The sequence below is a fragment of the Macaca thibetana genome, chromosome 9, assembly GCF_024542745.1.
Source record: "Macaca thibetana thibetana isolate TM-01 chromosome 9, ASM2454274v1, whole genome shotgun sequence".
NCBI lineage: Eukaryota > Metazoa > Chordata > Mammalia > Primates > Cercopithecidae > Macaca > Macaca thibetana.
The window spans coordinates 108,089,451-108,107,074 of record NC_065586.1 but is presented as its reverse complement, the minus strand read 5'-3'; the positions used below and the strand labels follow the sequence as shown (position 1 = coordinate 108,107,074).

Genomic DNA, 17,624 nt, shown 5'->3' with positions numbered 1-17,624 from the left:
ATTTGTTCCTTTCTCAATTTCATGCCATTATTCCCACTTACAAAGCATTCTCTCACATTGTTATTCCATTTCTTAGAAAAGTGAATCTGGGCATTATAGATTTTATTCTGCCATCTTCTCTCATATGCACTTAGAAGCAATAGATCTCTGACAGCCTGGGCAATGCTATTTAGAAGATGCTACATTTCCCGAGCTGTCTGTGCCAAAGCACTCCTCCCCATTTCTACTCAGAGGTTCTCGTGTGGCCTGAGACAGTCACTTACCTTTTGTTCAACCTTTTTCATTCCTTAAAAAATGCAAATATATCTTGCTTTTCTTCGCTCTATAGAGAGTAGAAGGAAAGTGATATTTGTAAAGTCAGAATTGAGGAAGGTTGAAATAGCAATGCTTTAATTATATTAATAAGTTGGTGCAAATGTAATCATGGATTTTGCCATTGAAAATAATGGCAAAACCTGCCATTACATTTGCACCAACCTAATACCTTTGTCGTCGCCGCCTGTTTTTCCTCATCTAGTCCCCTTTTTTTCTCTTTTTCTTCTCTCTCCTAAACCTAAAGGTGTGATGCCTTTCATCCACCTGGAGCCCTTTTGCTTGGCTGACTCCCATGTACAAAGCTGCTGGAACCTGCCTCCAGTGAGGTGTGAACATCCAGTCCTGTTTGGTTATTATTACTGGATGTCTTGCCTCAGTTTCTCTGAATTAAATTTTGTTCTGGTTCTAGCCTGGTCTCATTCCCAGGTTGGTCACTCAGTAATCTCTTGGATGTGGGGTACCCTTGTTTTCTGCTTCCATTGCCCTTGGCTACTCTGCCCAATCACCCGTCCAGCTTCCAGGACACACATGTGGCGGTCTTTGCCAGCGCCTCTTGGTACCCATCCCAGGGCTTCTGGGATATGTGGTTATGCACTCAGTAGTTCATCCCTATATTTAACTCTCATTCCTCTTTTACATTTTTCTTTTTCCTTTAGTAGAGCCTACACAGATTATTTTCCCACTAGATTACAGACTAATCCATAAAAATGCAGATTGCAACCTGACAAGGTTGTCACAAAGTTCATTTCCTCTTTTAAAGATCAAATTTCTGAGGTTGAAGTTGTTGTTATATCTGGGACAGAGAAAAGCTAAAATAATGAACATGCTTCAGGGCCCCAAAGATTCCCCATTCTGCCTGTCATTAGGCAGGAATCACCTGGTTTTGAGTGACTGGAAACTTAAACATGCTTAGGCATAAAAGAAAATTTACTGGCTTACATAGCTGAAAGGTCAAGGAAAACACCTGTTTCAGGAATGGGCTCCATCAGGTGCTTATATTTGCTATTGCAGGTGGTCTTTCTCCTTCTGTGCTCTGCTTTTCTTGGTGTTACTTCCATCAAAAAATGGACATTTCCTTCATAGTAAAAAAGGTCTGGAACTTGTTATTCAACTCAGGGCACTTTAAGTAAATTTCCAGATATTTTGAGGTTGCTGAATCATTAAGTCTTTTGATACATATTACTTGTTTTACCGTTAATTCTTAAAAACATAATCTTAGAATAGAAAGAGGTCTCAAGGATTACTGCTTCTAATCCTCTCAGAGAAGAAGACATAAATGTAGAGGATGTATAAACTTCACATTTGAGTAATAGCTCAACTCAGTAGCAGATATGAAGTATTCATTTGGTGATATTTGTTTCTGATAGCTAATGTGGATCACAGATGCTCTTGGTGTTCGAGTATGAGAGAATGTGCAACCAGCTGACAGTCTGATTTTAATCTGGGCTACAACCAAATCAATGTGTGGGAATTAAAAAAAGATGTGTAGCAGAGCTTTAAAACTAATATGTGGAACTGAGTCGGAGAGTCTGTGAAGGCTCTGGTCTCTGCGACTGAATTTAGTTATATCTGGAGACATTCACCATGCCATTCTCCAACACTGGAGCTTAGCCTTGAAAAGACTTCTGATTTGCCAACGTCATAATTGGTTCTCAAGTAACATCTTCACATGGAAGAGCATCTGAAGAAAGGAACTGATATCCTGAGCAGATGGAATGTTCCCCAATGTGATTAAAATTGTCAACCTTTTCCATGTGACAGATAACAAGTCATTTTTAATATCAAGAAAGGGGCAAGCTTTGTAATGTGGCATTCACCATTAGCACTGTGATTAAACTGCATCCACAGCATTGATTTTGACAGCATGTATTATGATTTTTATCCCTAAACTATTCATTTCTAAAGGAAATTGTATACACCTGCTACATCTTCATTTGTCAAGCTCTTCCAGGAAATTTAAAAGGATTTCACTTATTCGATAGTGGGGGAATCGTGATGAACTTTCAAAATGTGTGGATACAGATCTTCAACTTGATGGACTAACTTTAATTTTGTACGTCCTGGAGACAGCATTTATTATATTTTCTCAACCAACAGTATTACATCTGGACTTAATGTTGGCCTCTCCAGCAGAACCACAAGGTTAAACTGAACAGAGATGAAATGAAGGAGTCTAGTTTTGTTAGCAGAGGCAATATGTATGATGACGACAGTAATTTCCTGATGTGCATAGAGCAGTGCTAAAGAATGTCCCAGGAGTGCATTTTCAGACTGATTCTTCTCTCAGAATGCAAGTATCTAGACTGTGGGGAAAAGAACCTCTAATTCCCTATCACTGCTAATCCTTTTTGAATTTTATAGGCTACAAAACAGATGAGCTCCAGCAAGAATATTTTCTCTAAGCAGTATACGCAACAATGAAAGTAGGATTGGTAACTGATAGTTTATTTATTTATTTTTTAATGTGCAGGTCTATTTTAGTTACTCCAGCTACTGGCTATTTGATATAATGATGTTGGTTTTGACTATAAAAGTAAAAAATACTCTGCCACTAAACCCTAATATATCCTACATTGTTGTCTCCTAGCCAAGGTGATCTTCTTTCCTATGGAATGGTGTTTGCCATTTGGCTGCAGTTCCAGAGGCCAAAGCATATGGAAGGTATTTAATTCAGTCTGCCAGTGAAATGGGCACTAGCCAGCTTATTTTGGACTTTGATTTATGGACTCTTTAATCGACCATGATGGTCGAATACAGCCTATAATGAAAAGGTCTCCTTGGCCTCATGTGGCGACTGAATGTCCAGAGGGTTCACAAGTTCAATGGACCTCAGCCTCTCCATCAAGGCTCCTGGGATTGGCCTGTTGTCAAGTGGGGCCAGAAGTTGGGAACACCTGCGAGGAAACTGTGTTCTCAACAAAAATAAAAATACTTTGCTTTCTTTCAGTGGTACTTGGAGAGTGAGAACATCCAGTTTTGCTCACTAAGCAGGTAACCTTGGCTTGGCACCTTGCTGGCAGCAGTGCTGGGGTGGGAGGGCTGGCGGTGAAGCTGGGCTGCTTCTGCACATAGGATTCTCTTTGAGGTCTCAGAACCAAAGGAAAACTGTTGGTGTATAGCCAGTCAGCGTGCTAAGTTTCACACTCTTTAACATCCTGTGTTAAAAGGGTGTTCTTTGAAGCAAATAACCTTTTAAAATTAGTGCTGTCCCCAAGCAGCAATCGTTTTCTTAGAAATGTCACTCTTCACCTTTATTTAAATGATACTGCACTTTTAATGATAAAAGACACAAAGCTGCCAAAGCAAAAAAAAAAAAAAAAAAAAAAAAAATTTTTGAAAAGAGGTAACTAGACTAAAAAGACCTTCCTCTGTCGCGGTGAAGTGAAGGCTTTTCCAGGACTCTGAAAAAGATGAAATGTGGGAGAAGGATGAGTTTCCTGGTGGGAGTTCCCTGGGGAGAGCCCTGGTGTGCACAGGTTGCCCAGAGCTCCCAGGAGAGAAGCAGCAGTGCCTGGATGTTGAGGGTCAATCCTGTGCTACATAGACAGGGGCCTGCTTGTTCCCAGGGGACCTGGAGAGCACCCTGAAGGGCTGCAGAAGGGGTTTCATTTGTCTCCAGATTCTTCCTGGGTGTCTGTCTGAGGGGCATGCATAGATAAGGATTAGGGGAGGCTTTCTTCTGTTTGCCAGGTCACAGATGGATAAATTATTTACTTAAAATGATGGTGAGTCAAAGGCTGGCGACTGAGAGACAGACATCAGTCAGGTGGGTTTTAAAGCTGTGTCCTTTTTAGTTTCTCCTCAAAATACCTTGAAATATTCATCATCTACACTTGCATTGTTTCTTCAGCCTTGACTGATGAGTGGATAACTACCAGTCATTAGTTATTTCAGCATTGGTATAGTACTGATGAGCCATCCTGACTTAGGAAGGATGACAAAATAGATCTGTCCAAGATCAAGCTCTGTGGACATGACCTGGGTACTGCTCCTGTGCCATGAGGTGACGGACCACTCTTTCTCCCACCCCCCCTTTTGTTTTTGGTGAGACAGGATCTCACTCTGCCACTCAGGTTGGAGTGCAGTGGCTCCATTTTCACTCATTGCAGCCTCAACCTCCCAGGCTCAAGTGATCCTCCCACCTCAGCCTCCCAAGTAGCTGCGACTACAGGCATGTGCCATTACACACAGCTTATTTTTGTTTTTTTTTTGTTTTTTTTTTGTTTTTAAGAGTCAGGGTCTTGCCATGTTGCCCAGGTTGGTCTCAAACTCTTGGGCTCACGCCATCTGGCTGCCTTGGCCTCTCGAAGTGCTGGGATTACAGGTGTGAGCCATTTCGCCCAGCCTGACTACTCTCTTTTATAGGAATTGAACGACTGGGATGACATTTGGGGCACCATCAGGTGGATTTTCTGTTTTTACCAAGAGAAATATTTGTGAGGACAATCCCATGAACATTCTCTTAATCTAGAAAAAGATATAAAGAGCAAAGAACACCTCATACTTCTGTTACTCACTCTTATTTCACATATAAACCATCTCTTGGGCATGGAAGACCCCAGTCTCGAGGGGCCATGCTCTCTAAGGATAGTTTATAAAATCTGTTTTCCTGATTGAGGGAAAGACAGTTAATGGCAATTGGCTAAGACTAACAGCCTGTCTCTTGGCTCAATGTCTCCAATGTGGAAAGAGCATCTGGATGGCATGTTTTTAAACATTAAAAAATATAACAAATATTAAAAAATATAAGATGGCCCATGGTACATGCCTGTCATCCCAGAGGCAGGAGGATGGTTTGAGCCATCCAGGAGTTTGAGGATTCAGTGATCAATCCTAAGAGACCTTCATAATCACACCTATGAATAGTCACTGCTCTCTAACCTGGGCAACATAGTGGGACCCCCATCTCTGCAAAGAATGAAATAAATAAAAAATACAAAGGACAAATGCTTGATAATTGTACTTGATGAATCTGGTTCTTTTTTTAACAGTCGAATTCTGTGACTTCTCAAAATACCTGCTCTCAAGCTATATAACTTTGTATGTCAGCAATTAGCATAAACACTCTTATTCCATGCCCTGGTCACTTCTTTCTTTGACTGGCATCTTTGTCTAATGCTACCTGAATTTTGTCTTGGTTCGGTGGGAGTTAACTCCATTTTTCTTTAGCTCTTCTTAGAGGAGAGATGAATCGTTATTAGTTCAGAGATGTCTTAGTCCACTTGGGCTACTGTAACAAAATACCATAGAGTGGGTGGCTTAAACAACAGAAATTTATTTTTCTGTTTTTGTCTGTCTGTCGTTTGTTTGTTTATTTATTTATTTATGGAGATGGAGTCTCGCTCTGTCACCCAGGTTGGAGTGCAGTGACGTGATCTTGGTTCACTGCAACCTCTGCCTCCCGGGTTCAAGTGATTCTCCTCCCTCAGCCTCCTGAGAAGCTGGGACTACAGGTGCATGCCACCACGCCCGGCTAATTTTTGTATTTTTAGTAGAGACAGTTTTGCTATGTTGGCCAGGCTGGTCTCAAACTCCTGACCTAAGGTGATTCACCCACCTTGGCCTCCCAGAGTGCTGGGATGATAGGCGTGAGCCACTGCGCCCAGCCAGAAATTTATTTTTCACAGTTCCAGGGACTGGGAAGTCCAAGGTTAAGGCCTTGGCAGATTTGCTACCTCCCGAAGAGCTTTTCCTGATTCATAGAGGACACTTCTGGCTGTGTCCTCACGTGGCACAAAGGGTAAGGGAGTCCCTCTTTGGGCTCTTTTAAATTAATGGCTCTTCCATTAATTAGGGAATAGTGTCCTCATGACCGAATCACCTCCCAGAGGCCTTACCTCCTAATACCATCACCTTGGGTGGCAGGCACTAGGATTTCAACATAAGAATTTTTTGGGGGAAATAAACATTCAGGCCATAGAAAGAGAGAAATCAACTGATTTGGAACAATGTAGGATAACAAAGTCAACCTGGAAAAAATAATAATGAGTATGATAGACCCAGCATGCAGGCATGTTTCTCTGGCTTGTAATCGCTAATCTCCTGTGGTGGGACTGTGTCTTTTGTACATCTTCACCTTAAATCTAGCACAATGCCAACAGCCTAGTAGATGCTCGGTGTTTGGTATGTGAACAAATGAGAGATTTCAATGAAATAATTGTTTCTGATCCATTATAGTGAACCATTTCTAAATCTGTAGCTGCCCTGTAAAGGCCAAGCAGAGTTAAGCAATGAGGAGTATGATCCTGGCTGAAGGCAAATCACTATGTAGTGCCACAAATAATGTTGCACATGAAACTACTCTAAACTTAGTGGCTTACCAGAATAACCATTTATTTAATGATTCCAGTGGTTGAAAACTTGAGATGGCCTCAGCTGGGCAGGTCATAGGTCTCTGCTGGGCTCCCTCATGTGCTCAGCTCACTCAGCTGCAGGCCAGCTAGATGGCTGTGCTTCTGGGATTTGGACAGATGTCAGTGGGGACTGGGAAGTTTTAGGGGTGACTGGGCCTTGTGTCTTTCATCCTCCATTAAACTTGCTTGTGTGGCAAGCAATAGGGTTCTGAGAAAATGACAGGGAGGGATGTGCAAATCTCTTAAAGTCTAGGCTCAGAACTTCCAGCACATTCTATTAGCCATCTCAGATTCAAAGGATCTAGAAATTGACTTTTACCTCTTAATGGGAGTAGCTACAAACTTTCATTACAATAGGCATGAATATGGGCAGAGAAATACTTAAGGTTATGATTGTTTAAAACACTTTTATTGAGATTTCATCAGCATATGTAAATAACCCATATTTCAAATATATAATTTGATAAGTTTTGATACATCCATATGCCTGTAAAATCCCCATCACAATTGAGATTATGAACATACCCCTCCACCTCCCAAATTTCCTCATGCACCTCTGTAATCCTTCCCTCCTGCCCCGTCCCCCATCCTCAGGTAACTATTGATCTGCTTTTTATCACCTTAGATTAGTATACATTTTCTAGAATTTTATATAAGTGGAATCAAACAGTAAGTACTCTTTTTTGGGGGGTGCCTTCTTCCCTCAGCATAATTATTTTGAGATTTATACATGTTGAATTATTTATTTGCAGCTCATTTCTTTCTGTTGAATATTTCATGGTGTAGATAATACACTTTATCCAATCACCTCTTGTTAGATTTGGATTGTTTTTAGTTTTTAATATTACAAATAAAGCTGTTATAAATATTCATGTAGAAGTCTTTGTGCAGACATATGCTTTTCTTCTTGGGTAAGTACCTTGGAGTGGAATGACCAGATTGTAAAGTAGGTTCATGTTTAAGTTTTTAGGAAACTGCCAAACTGTTTTCCAAAGTGGTTGTACCATTTTACATTCCCATCAACAGTGCATGAGAGTTCTAGTTTCTTTAAATCCTAGCTAACAGCTGGAATGTATAATCTTTTCAATTTCAGCTGCTTTAATAGATATACAGTGGTACCTCACTGAGGTTTTGATTTGAATTTCTCATGATTATAATTTGATATTTTTTTCTTTTTTTTAACTTTTAAGTTCAGGGGTACATGTGCAGGATGCACAGGTTTGTTACATAGGTAAACATGTGTCATGGGGGTTGGTAGTACAGATTATTTCATCACCCAGGTATTAAGCCTAGTGCCCATTTAGTTATATTTCCTGCTTCTCTCCCTCCTTCTACTCCCCACACTCTGATAGGTCCCAGTGTTTCTTGTTCCCCTCTATGTGTCCATGTGTTCCCATCATTTGGCTCCTACTTATAAATGAGAACATGTGGTATTTGGTTTTCTATTCCCGTGGTAGTTTGCCAGGGATAATGACCTCCAGCTCCATCCGTGTTCCTGCAAAGGACATGATCTTATTCTTTTTTGTAGCTGCATAGTATTTTATGGTGTATATGTACTACATTTTCCTTATCCAGTCTATCACTGATGGGCATTTGGGTTGATTCCATGTCTTTGCTACTGTGAATAGTACTGCAATGAATACATGCATGTGTCTTTACAATAGAACAATTTATAATCCTTTGAGTATATACCCAGTAATGGGATTGCTGGATTGAATGGTATTTCTGTTTTTAGGTCTTTGGGGAATTGCCACTTTATTCCACTATGGTTGAACTAATTTACACTCCCACCAATGGTGTAAAAGTGTTCCCTTTTCTCCACAACATTGCCAGTGTCTGTTATTTTTTGACTTTTTAATAATCATCCTGACTGGTGTGAGATGCTATCTCATTGTGGTTTTGATTTGCATTTATCTAATGATCAGTGATGTTGAGCTTTTTCATATGCTTCTTGGCTGCTTATATGTCTTCTTTTGAGAACTACAGATTCATGTCCTTTGCTCTTTTTAGCAGGGTTGTTTATTTTTTTCTTGTAAATTTGTTTGTTCCTTGTAGATACTGGATATTAGACCTTTGTCAGATGCATAGTTTGCAAAATTTTTCTCCCATTCTGTAGGTTGTTTACTCTGTCAATAGTTTCTTTTGCTGTGCAGAAGCTCCTTAGTTTAATTAGATCCCATTTGTCAGTTTTTGCTTTTGTTGCAATTGCTTTTGGCGTCTTTGTCATGAAATCTTTGCCTGTGCCTCTGTCCTGAATGGTATCGCCTAGGTTGCCTTCCAGGGGTTTTCTAGTTTTGGGTTTTACATTTCAGTCTTTAATCCATCTTGAGTTAATTTTTGTATATGGTGTAAGAAAGAGGTCCAGTTTCAATTTTCTGCATGTAGCTAGCCAGTTATTCCAGCACCATTTATGGAATAGGAAGTCCTTTCCCCATTGCTTGCTTTTGTCAGGTTTGTAGAAGATCAGATAGTTGTAAGTGTATGGTCTCATTTTTTGATCTTGTGTCTTATTTCTCTGTGCTGTTCCATTGGTCTGTGTGTCTGTTCCTGTACAAGCACCATGCTGTTTTGGTTACTGTTGCCCTGTAGTATAGTTTGAAGTCAGGTAGCGTGATGCTTCCAGCTTCGTTCTTTTTGCTTAGGATGGCCTTGGCTATTCAGGCCCTTTTTTGGTTCCATAGGAATTTTAAAATATATTTTTCTGTTCTAGGGAAAATGTCAGTGGTAGTTTAATGTGAATAGCATTGAATCTATAAATTGCTTTGAGCAGTATGGCCATTTTAACAATATTGATTCTTCCTATCCATGAGCATGGAATGTTTTTCCATTTGTTTGTGTTATCTCTAATTTCTTTGAGCAGTGGTTTGTAGTTCCTCTTGTAGATATCTTTCACTTCCCTTGTTGTGTTTCTAGGTGTTTTATTCGTTTTGTGGCAATTGTGAATGGGAGTTTGTGATTTTACCTTCAGCTTGACTGTTCTTAGTGTATAAGAATGCTAGTGATTTTTGCATATTGATTTTATATCCTGAGACTTTGCTGAAATTGCTTATCAGCTTAAGAAGCTTTTGGGATTTTCTAGAAATGGGATCATGTCATCTGCAAACAGGGATAGTTTGATTTCCTCTCTTCCTATTTGAATCCCCTTTATTTCTTTCTCTTGCCTTATTGCTCTGGCCAGAACTTCCAATACTACATTGAATAAGAGTGGTGAGAGAGGGCATCCTTGTCTTGTTCTGGTTTTCAAGGGGAATGCTTCCAGCTTTTGTCCATTCAATATGATGTTGGCTGTGCGTTTGTCATGTAGGCTCTTACTATTTTGGGGTATGTTCCTTCATTACCTAGTCTATTGAGAATTTTTAACATGAAGGGGTGCTGAATTTTATCAAAAGCCTTTTCTGCATCTATTGAGATAATCAGTGGTTTTTGTCTTTAGTTCATATGATGGATCTCATTTGCTGATTTGTGTATGTTGAACCAACCTTACATCCCAGGGATGAAGCCTACTTGATTGTGGTGGATAAGCTTTTTGATGTGCTGCTGGATTTGATTTGCTAGTATTTTGTTAAGGATTTTTGCACTGATGTTCATCAAGGATGTTGGCCTGAAATTTTTTCTTGTTGTGTATGTTGCCAGGTTCTTGTATCAGGATGATGGTGGCCTCATAGAATGGATTAGGGAGGAATCCCTCCTTTTCCATTTTTTTTTGAAATAGTTTCAGTAGGAATGGTACCAGGTCTTCTTTGTATTTCTGGTACAGTTCAGCTGTGAATCTCTCTGGTCCTGGGTTCTTTTTTGGGGGGATGGTTGGTAGGCTATTTATTACTGTCTTAATTTCAGAGCTTGTTATTTTTCTGTTCAGGGGTTCACTTTCTTCCTGGTTCAGTCTTGGAAGGGTGTATATGTCCAGGAATTTATCAGTTTCTTCTAGCTTATGTTCATAGGGGTGTTTTTAACATTCTCTGATGGCTGCTTGTATTACTGTGATGTCAGTGGTATTATCTTCCTTATTATATCCAATTGTATTTACTTGAATCATCTCTCTTTTCTTCCCTATCAGTTTAGCTAGAAGTCTATTTTATTTTATTTTATTTTTCTGAAAAACCAGCTCCTGGATTTGTTGATCTCTTGAATGGTTTTTTATTCCTCTATCTCCTTCATTTCAGCTCTGATTTTGATTATTTCTTGTCTTACGCTAGCTTTGGGATTTTGTTTCTCTTGGTTCTCTAGTTCCTTTAGTAATAATGTTAAGATTGTTAACTTGAGATCTTTCTAGCTTTTTGGAGCTATACATTTAGAGCTATAAATTTCCCTCTTAACACTGCCTTAGCTGTATTCCAGACATTCTGGTGCATTGTCTCTTTGTTCTCATTAGTTTCAAAGAACTTCTTGATTTCTTCCTTAATTTTATTATTTACCCAAAAGTCATTCAGGAGCAGGTCATTCAGTTTCCATGTAATTGTATGGTTTTGAATGAATTTCTTAGTATTGAGTTCTAATTTGATTGTGCTGTGGTCCAAAAGACTGTTTATTATTTCAGTTTCTTTGCATTTGCTGAAGAGTGTTTTACTTCTGCTTATATAATCAGTTTTAGAGTAAGTGCCATGTGGCAATGAGAAGAATGCATATTTTATTATTTTTTGGTGGAGAGTTCTGTAGATATCTCTCAGGTCCACTTGATCAAGAGCTGAGTTCAGGTCCCAAATATCTTTGCTAATTTTCTGTCTTGATGATCTAATACTGTCAATAGGGTATTCAAGTCTACCACTTTTTTTTTGTTTGTTTGTTTGTTTGTTTGTTTTGAGACAGAGTTTCGCTCTTGTTGCCCAGGCTGGAGTGCAGTGGTGTGATCTTGGCTAACTGCAACCTCTACCTCCCAGGTTCAGGCAATTCTTCTGCCTCAGACTCCCAAGTAGCTGGGATTATAGGCATGCGCCACTATGCCTGGTTAATTTTATATTTTTAGTAGAGATGGGGTTTCTCCGTGTCGGTCAGGCTGGTCCCAAACTTCCAGCCTCAGGTGATCTGCCCGCCTCAGCCTCCCACTATTATTGTGTGGGAGTCTACGTCTCCTTGAAGGTCTCTAAGTGATTGCTTTATGAAATTGGGTGCCCCTGTATTGGGTGAATATATATTTATGATAGTTAGCTCTTGTTGAATTGAATCCTTTATCTTTATGTAATGTCCTTCTTTGTAATTTGATCTTTCTTGGTTTAAAGTCTGTTTTGTCAGAAACTAGGATTGCAAGCCCCTGCTTTTATATGTTTTCCATTTGCTTGGTAAATTTTCCTCCATCCATTTATTTTGAGCTTATGTGTGTCTTTGCATGTGAGATGGGTCTCTTGAAGACAGCATACCAGTGGGTCTTATTTCTTTATCCAGCTTGCCACCTTGTCTTTAAATGGGGCATTTAGCCCATTTACGTTTAAGGTTAGTATTGTTGCGTGTGGATTTGATCCTGTCACCATGATGCTAGCTCGTTATTTGGCAGACTTGTTTATGTGGTTACTTTATAGTATCACTAGTCTGTGTACTTCAATGTGTTTTTGTAGTGGGTGGTAGTGTTTTTTCCTTTCCGTATTTAGTGTTTCCTTCAGGAGCTCTTGTAAGGCAGATCTGGTGGTAACAAATTCCCTCAGCATTTGCTTGTCTGAAAAGGATTTTATTTATTCTTTGGTTATGAAATCTTTTTTTTTTTTTTTAAGAATGTTAAATATTGGCCCTCAATCTCATCTGGCTTGTAGGGTTTCCCCTGAGAGGTCTGCTGTTAGTCTGATGGGCTTCCATTTGTAGGTAAGCTGGCCTTTTCTTGGACTGCCCTTAACGTTTTTTCTTTCATTTCGATTTTGTAGAAGTTGAATCTGGAAAAGCTGATGATTATGTGTCTTACAGATGATCTTCTTGTGGAGTATCCCACTGGGGTTCTCTGCATTTCCTGCATTTGAATGTTGGCCTATCTAGCAAATTTGGGGAAGTTCTCATGGCTGATATCCTGAAATATGTTTTCCAGATTGGTTCCATTCTCCCCAGTGCTTTCAGGTACACCAATCAGTTGTAGATTCCATCTCTATATAACTGCATATTTCTCACAGGTTTTGCTCATTTCTTTCCATTCTTTTTTCTCTGTTATTGTCTCTTATTTCAGAAAGACAGTCTTCAAACTCTGAGATTCTTTCCTCCACTTGGTCTATTCTGCTACTAATACTTGTGACTGCATTATGAAATTATTGTATTGTGTTTTTCAGCCCTGTCAGGTTGGTTATTTTCTTCTCTATGTTGGCTATTTTGTTTGTCAGCTCCTGCAACATTTTATTGTGATTTTTAGCTTCCTTGCATCAAGTTAGAACATGCTCCTTTATCTCAGAGAAGTTTGTTTTAATCTACTTTCTGAGGTCTACTTTTGTTATTTCAGCCATGTCAGCCTCAGCCCTATTCCAAACCCTTGCTGAAGAGGTGATGTTCATTTGGAGGAGAGAGGGAACTCTGGCTTTTTGAGTTTTCTGTGTTCTTGTACTGATTATTTCTTTGTTGGCCTTCAATCTTTGAGGTTGCTGACCTTTGGATGGAGTTTTAGTTTTGTTTTTCAACAGTCTGACCACTTTTCTGTAGACGTGGTGTGGTTTGCTGGGCATCCGCTGTAGTCCCTAGTCACCTTGGATTTTTCAGTACCTGGAGGTATCACCAGTGAAGACTGTGCAATAGCAAGGATGGCAGCCTGCCCCTTCTGCTGGGAGCATCCCAGGGTGGTACAGGCCTGTTGGCAGCCTGAACTCACCTTAGGAGGTGGCTGGAGACCCTGGTTGGGAAGTCTCACCCTGCCAGGAGGAATGGAATCAGAGACCCACTTAAAGAAGCAGTCTAGCCCCACTTTCATAGAGCAGCCAAGCTGTGCTGTGAGGTATTGTTTCTGTCCCCTATAGGGTTGGGCTGTCCAAAACCTTGAGACTGGAATGGCTAAGTAGCTGAAACAGCAAAGATGACAGCCCACCTCTCCATCTCGTAGCTCTGTCCTAGAAAGTTTCCAAACCTCTGTCACCAGAGAACATCAGTGGGAGTGGGTAGAATCCTGCCCATTGAGAAGGAACAGATCAGGGGCCTGCTTAAGAAAGCAGTCTGGCCATGCTTTTGTAGAGCAGCTGTGCTATGTGGGGGTACTACTTCTGCCCCTGGGTGGTTTAGTTTCTCCTAAGCCTGCAGGCTGGAACAGCTGAATTGTCCAAACAGCAAAGATGGTAACCAGTTCCTCCCTCCATCTTAGAGAGAAATCAAAACTCTGTCTGCCAGAGAACATGAGTGGGGCTGGCTGGAGGCCCTGGTTAGGAGGCCTTGCTCTCAGATGAAGAATGGATTGGGGTTCTGCTTAAAGAAGCAGTCTGGCCATGTTTTGGTAGAGCAGCTGTGCTGTTGTAGAGGGTCCCTTCTGTCCCTGGTCAGGTGGGTTTGGACTCTCCTAAACCTGCAGGCAGGAATGGCTGAGTCGTTCAAATAGCAAAGATAGTGGCCTGCCTCTCACTCTGGCAACTCCATTCTGCCCCAGGTAAGTGCAACACTGTTGCCAGGGGCTGGCTGGAAATCTAAGACAGTGGGTCTTCTCCTGTGAGGTGCTGTGGAACTGGGGCCCACAGACCAATGCCAGTGGGCCTCCTGGATTCAGCTCTGTTCCTAGTGGTCTGTGTGTAGATCTGACCTCCCGCCTTGCCTGAGTTGCAGTCACCCCTGCTGAGGATCCTGGGGCTAGAGTATGTGAAGCTTCTCGGAATCTGTGCATGCCTGAGCAGCTGCTCTGCCGAGACTTCACACAGCTCTGTGTGTCAGACCAAAGGCCCTGGTGGAGTAGGTTCACGAGGAGATCTCCTGAGCTGAGGGTTGCAAAGACCAGAGCGAGAAGTGTGGTTTCCCAGGGCCTCACATTCACTCACTGCTTCCCTGGCTTGGCTCCATGTTGCTCCCAGGTAGACCGTTGCCCTGCCCTGCTTTTCTCCATTATCCGTGGCTCAAACTATTTCCCTGATCAGTCCCAATGCGAGAACCTGAATGTTTCAGTTGAAGTTTCTGTATTTACTAGCCCCTTTTGTTCCTCTCTGTGAGAGCCCTGCACTGTAGCTGCTTCTAGTCAGCCATCTTCACTCCCTGACAATTCTTTTTCCTGTGATTATTTGCCACTCATATATCTTCTTTGGTAAAATCTGTTCAAACCTTTTAACCAGTTTTTGAAAATAAGTTGGTTTTCTTATTACTGAGTTTTAAGCATTATTTATACATTCTAGCTACATGTCTCTTTTAAAAAATGTAACTTGCAAATGTTCCCCTTGAGCCTTTCTTTTTATTGTCTTAACTGCATTGTTTGAAGAGCAAAAGTTGTAAACTTTGCTGCAGTCCAGTTTATCAATTTTTTTCCTTTATAGATTGTGCTTTTGCTGTATCTAAAAACTCCTTCTTGACCCAAAGGTACCAAGGCTGCTGCTTGTTTTTTTTCTTTTGGAAATTTTATTTTCATTTTATAAAGTTTAGGTGCTGCATTTATTTGAATAAATTTTTGTATATGGTGTGAGTTATGGATCTCCAATTATTTCAGTACCATTTATTGCAAAGATGATTCTGTTTATTGAATTGCTTTGTATCTTTGTTGAAACTCAATTGCCCATACATGTGTGGGCCTATTTTTAAATTCTACTTTGTTCCATTGGTATATTTGTTCATCTGTATGCTAATGCCACACTGTCTTGCTTACTAGAGTTTTATTAGACTTGAAATTAAGTTGTTTTAGTCTTCCATCTGCATTCCTTTTCAAAGCCATGCTGGCTTTTTGTGATGGTTGGTATTCAGAAAACCTCTCCAAATCTCTGGACTGGGCCCTTTGTGCAGCTCTGTCTTCCCTGGTACTCTGCTCCTCATGGACTCCAACTGCCTTGATCTTGGCTCTGTCTCATCAACTCAGTGAATCCACCAGCTTCTTCCAGGTTTCCTCTCCCTGTATTGTGTCCTAGAAATGCTCTTAAGATGAGATGCTGGGTCAGTCATAAGGGTCACTTCATTTGTTTCCCATCTCTCAAGTATTATTGTCCTTTGTTGCCTGATGTTCAGTATCTTGCAAACCATTGTTTCATATATTGTGTTTTTACTTAGTTGTTTCAGGATGGAGGGTGTAGCTGTTACTCCATCTAAGTCAGAAGTGAAGACACAAAAATGACTATTTTTCTGTGTAATCTACTAGAGGAGCTACTAGCAAAATTGGAGATCCTAATTCTTTTTGCTTTTTCTAATGTTGGATTTAATCATTTGGGTTAACCTCCACATTACAATTTGAAAATAGTGTTAAGAGGTTTGGCTTAGCAGTGGCTATGTCAAAACAGAACAAAATGCAGTTGTTTCAATTCCCATGTAATTAATGGCAGCTCAACATTTGGTGACTTGTGGGTATATGGTGAGTTCTGATAGAGCAGACATAACAGGATATATTTTCAGAGATGCTGCTTGTCAAGGTCAATTCAATTCTACAAACTAGATAGGGTTTCTTTTCTGTCCTGTTTGGGAAACTTCAAGTAGTTTGGCATGGAGAAGCATAGTGTGTGTGGTGGGGAAGTGGAAAGGGAAACTAAGGGACAAAGGAGTATTGTTAAAAGATAAGGATGGAATAGTAGATAGGGTCTGGATGCGGTAGCTTTGCATACAGTAATGTGAAATTTGGATTACACTGAAGGCAACAGAGTCTGGTTAATTTTAAAGAGTTTGGTGACATTTACTCTTTAGAAATAGTACTCTGATGCCAGGCATGATGGCTCACACCTATAATCCCAGAACTTTGGGAGACAGAGATGGGGGGGAGCACTTGAGGCCAAGAGTTCAAGTCCAGCCTGGCAAACATAGTGAGACCTCATTTCTATTAAAAATTTAAAAAATTCACGAGGTCAAGAGATTGAGACCATTCTGGCCAACATGGTGAAACCCCGTCTCTACTAAAAATACAAAAATTAGCTGGGCGTGGTGGCATACGCCTGTAGTTCAAGCTACTTGGGAGGCTGAGGCAGGAGAATTGCTTGAACCTGGGAGGCAGAGGTTGCAGTGAGCCTAGATCATGCTACTGGACTCCAGCCTGGCAACAGAGCAAGACTCTGTCTCAAAAATAAATAAATAAATAAATAAATAAATAAATAAATAAATAAAATAAATAGCCAGTCATGGTGGCATGTGCCTGTGGTCCCAGCTACTTAGAAGGCTGAGGTGGTAGCATCACTTGAGCCCAGGAACTCAAGGTTGCAATGAGCTATGATCACACCATTGCATTCCAGCCAGGGTGACTAGATCCCTGTCTCCAAAAAAAAAAAAAAAAAAAAAAAAAAAATTTGCTCTGGCAGAAGAATCTGGACAATGCTTGAATGGGGTTTGATATAACCCCATTCATGATATAACAATCATGTTATATGCAGGAGGGTCTTTAGGAGGGTGTTGGAATAGTCTTGGTGAGGATGGAGGAAGACCTCGGGGAAGCATTAGCCATGGGTTTGGAGAAAAGCAGGTAAGTTCAAGTAATTAAGAGGTAGTGTCAGTGGGACTTTGTAGTTGGGTAAACACATTTGGGGACTGGAAGGAGATGGGGCAGAGGAATCAAGGAGGACTTCTGGTTTTTAGACTCAACTAAATGGGAGAAGTTGGAACTATTGAATAAAAGGATGTATGTAGGTATGTGTATGTGTGTAACAGAACCTCAGAATTTGCTTTTTCTCAGACATTCTGAGTCAATCAGGCCTCTTTCAGTTGCATGTCACATAAGTTCATAGTAATTTTTTTAAAAAGGAAATTTATTGGGTCTCATAATTGAAAAGTCTGGGAATATTTTAGCTTCAGGCACAACTGAATCCAGCTGTTCAGATATCTGTACATTTTTGTAAATTGAGGATTTTGCATGTGTGTGTGCTTGGTGATGGTGGCAAATTATGGCTTCCATTCTATCAGTCAAAT

General features: G+C 40.5%; 1 protein-coding gene across 2 annotated transcripts in view; it reads left to right on the top strand.

The window, feature by feature from the left end:
• The window catches only part of BBIP1 (BBSome interacting protein 1), a 1,212,900-nt gene that overhangs the window by 154,810 nt on the left and 1,040,466 nt on the right, over positions 1–17,624 (top strand). Inside the window, exon 1 of one of the 2 annotated variants that reach the window (XM_050804438.1) lies at positions 16,485–16,488. The exons of the other annotated variant lie outside the window; for it this stretch is intronic. The gene's annotated coding sequence lies outside the window, so the exon portion shown is untranslated. Of the gene's footprint in view, positions 1–16,484; positions 16,489–17,624 lie in introns of those variants that run through there. 2 annotated transcript variants of the gene reach the window in all.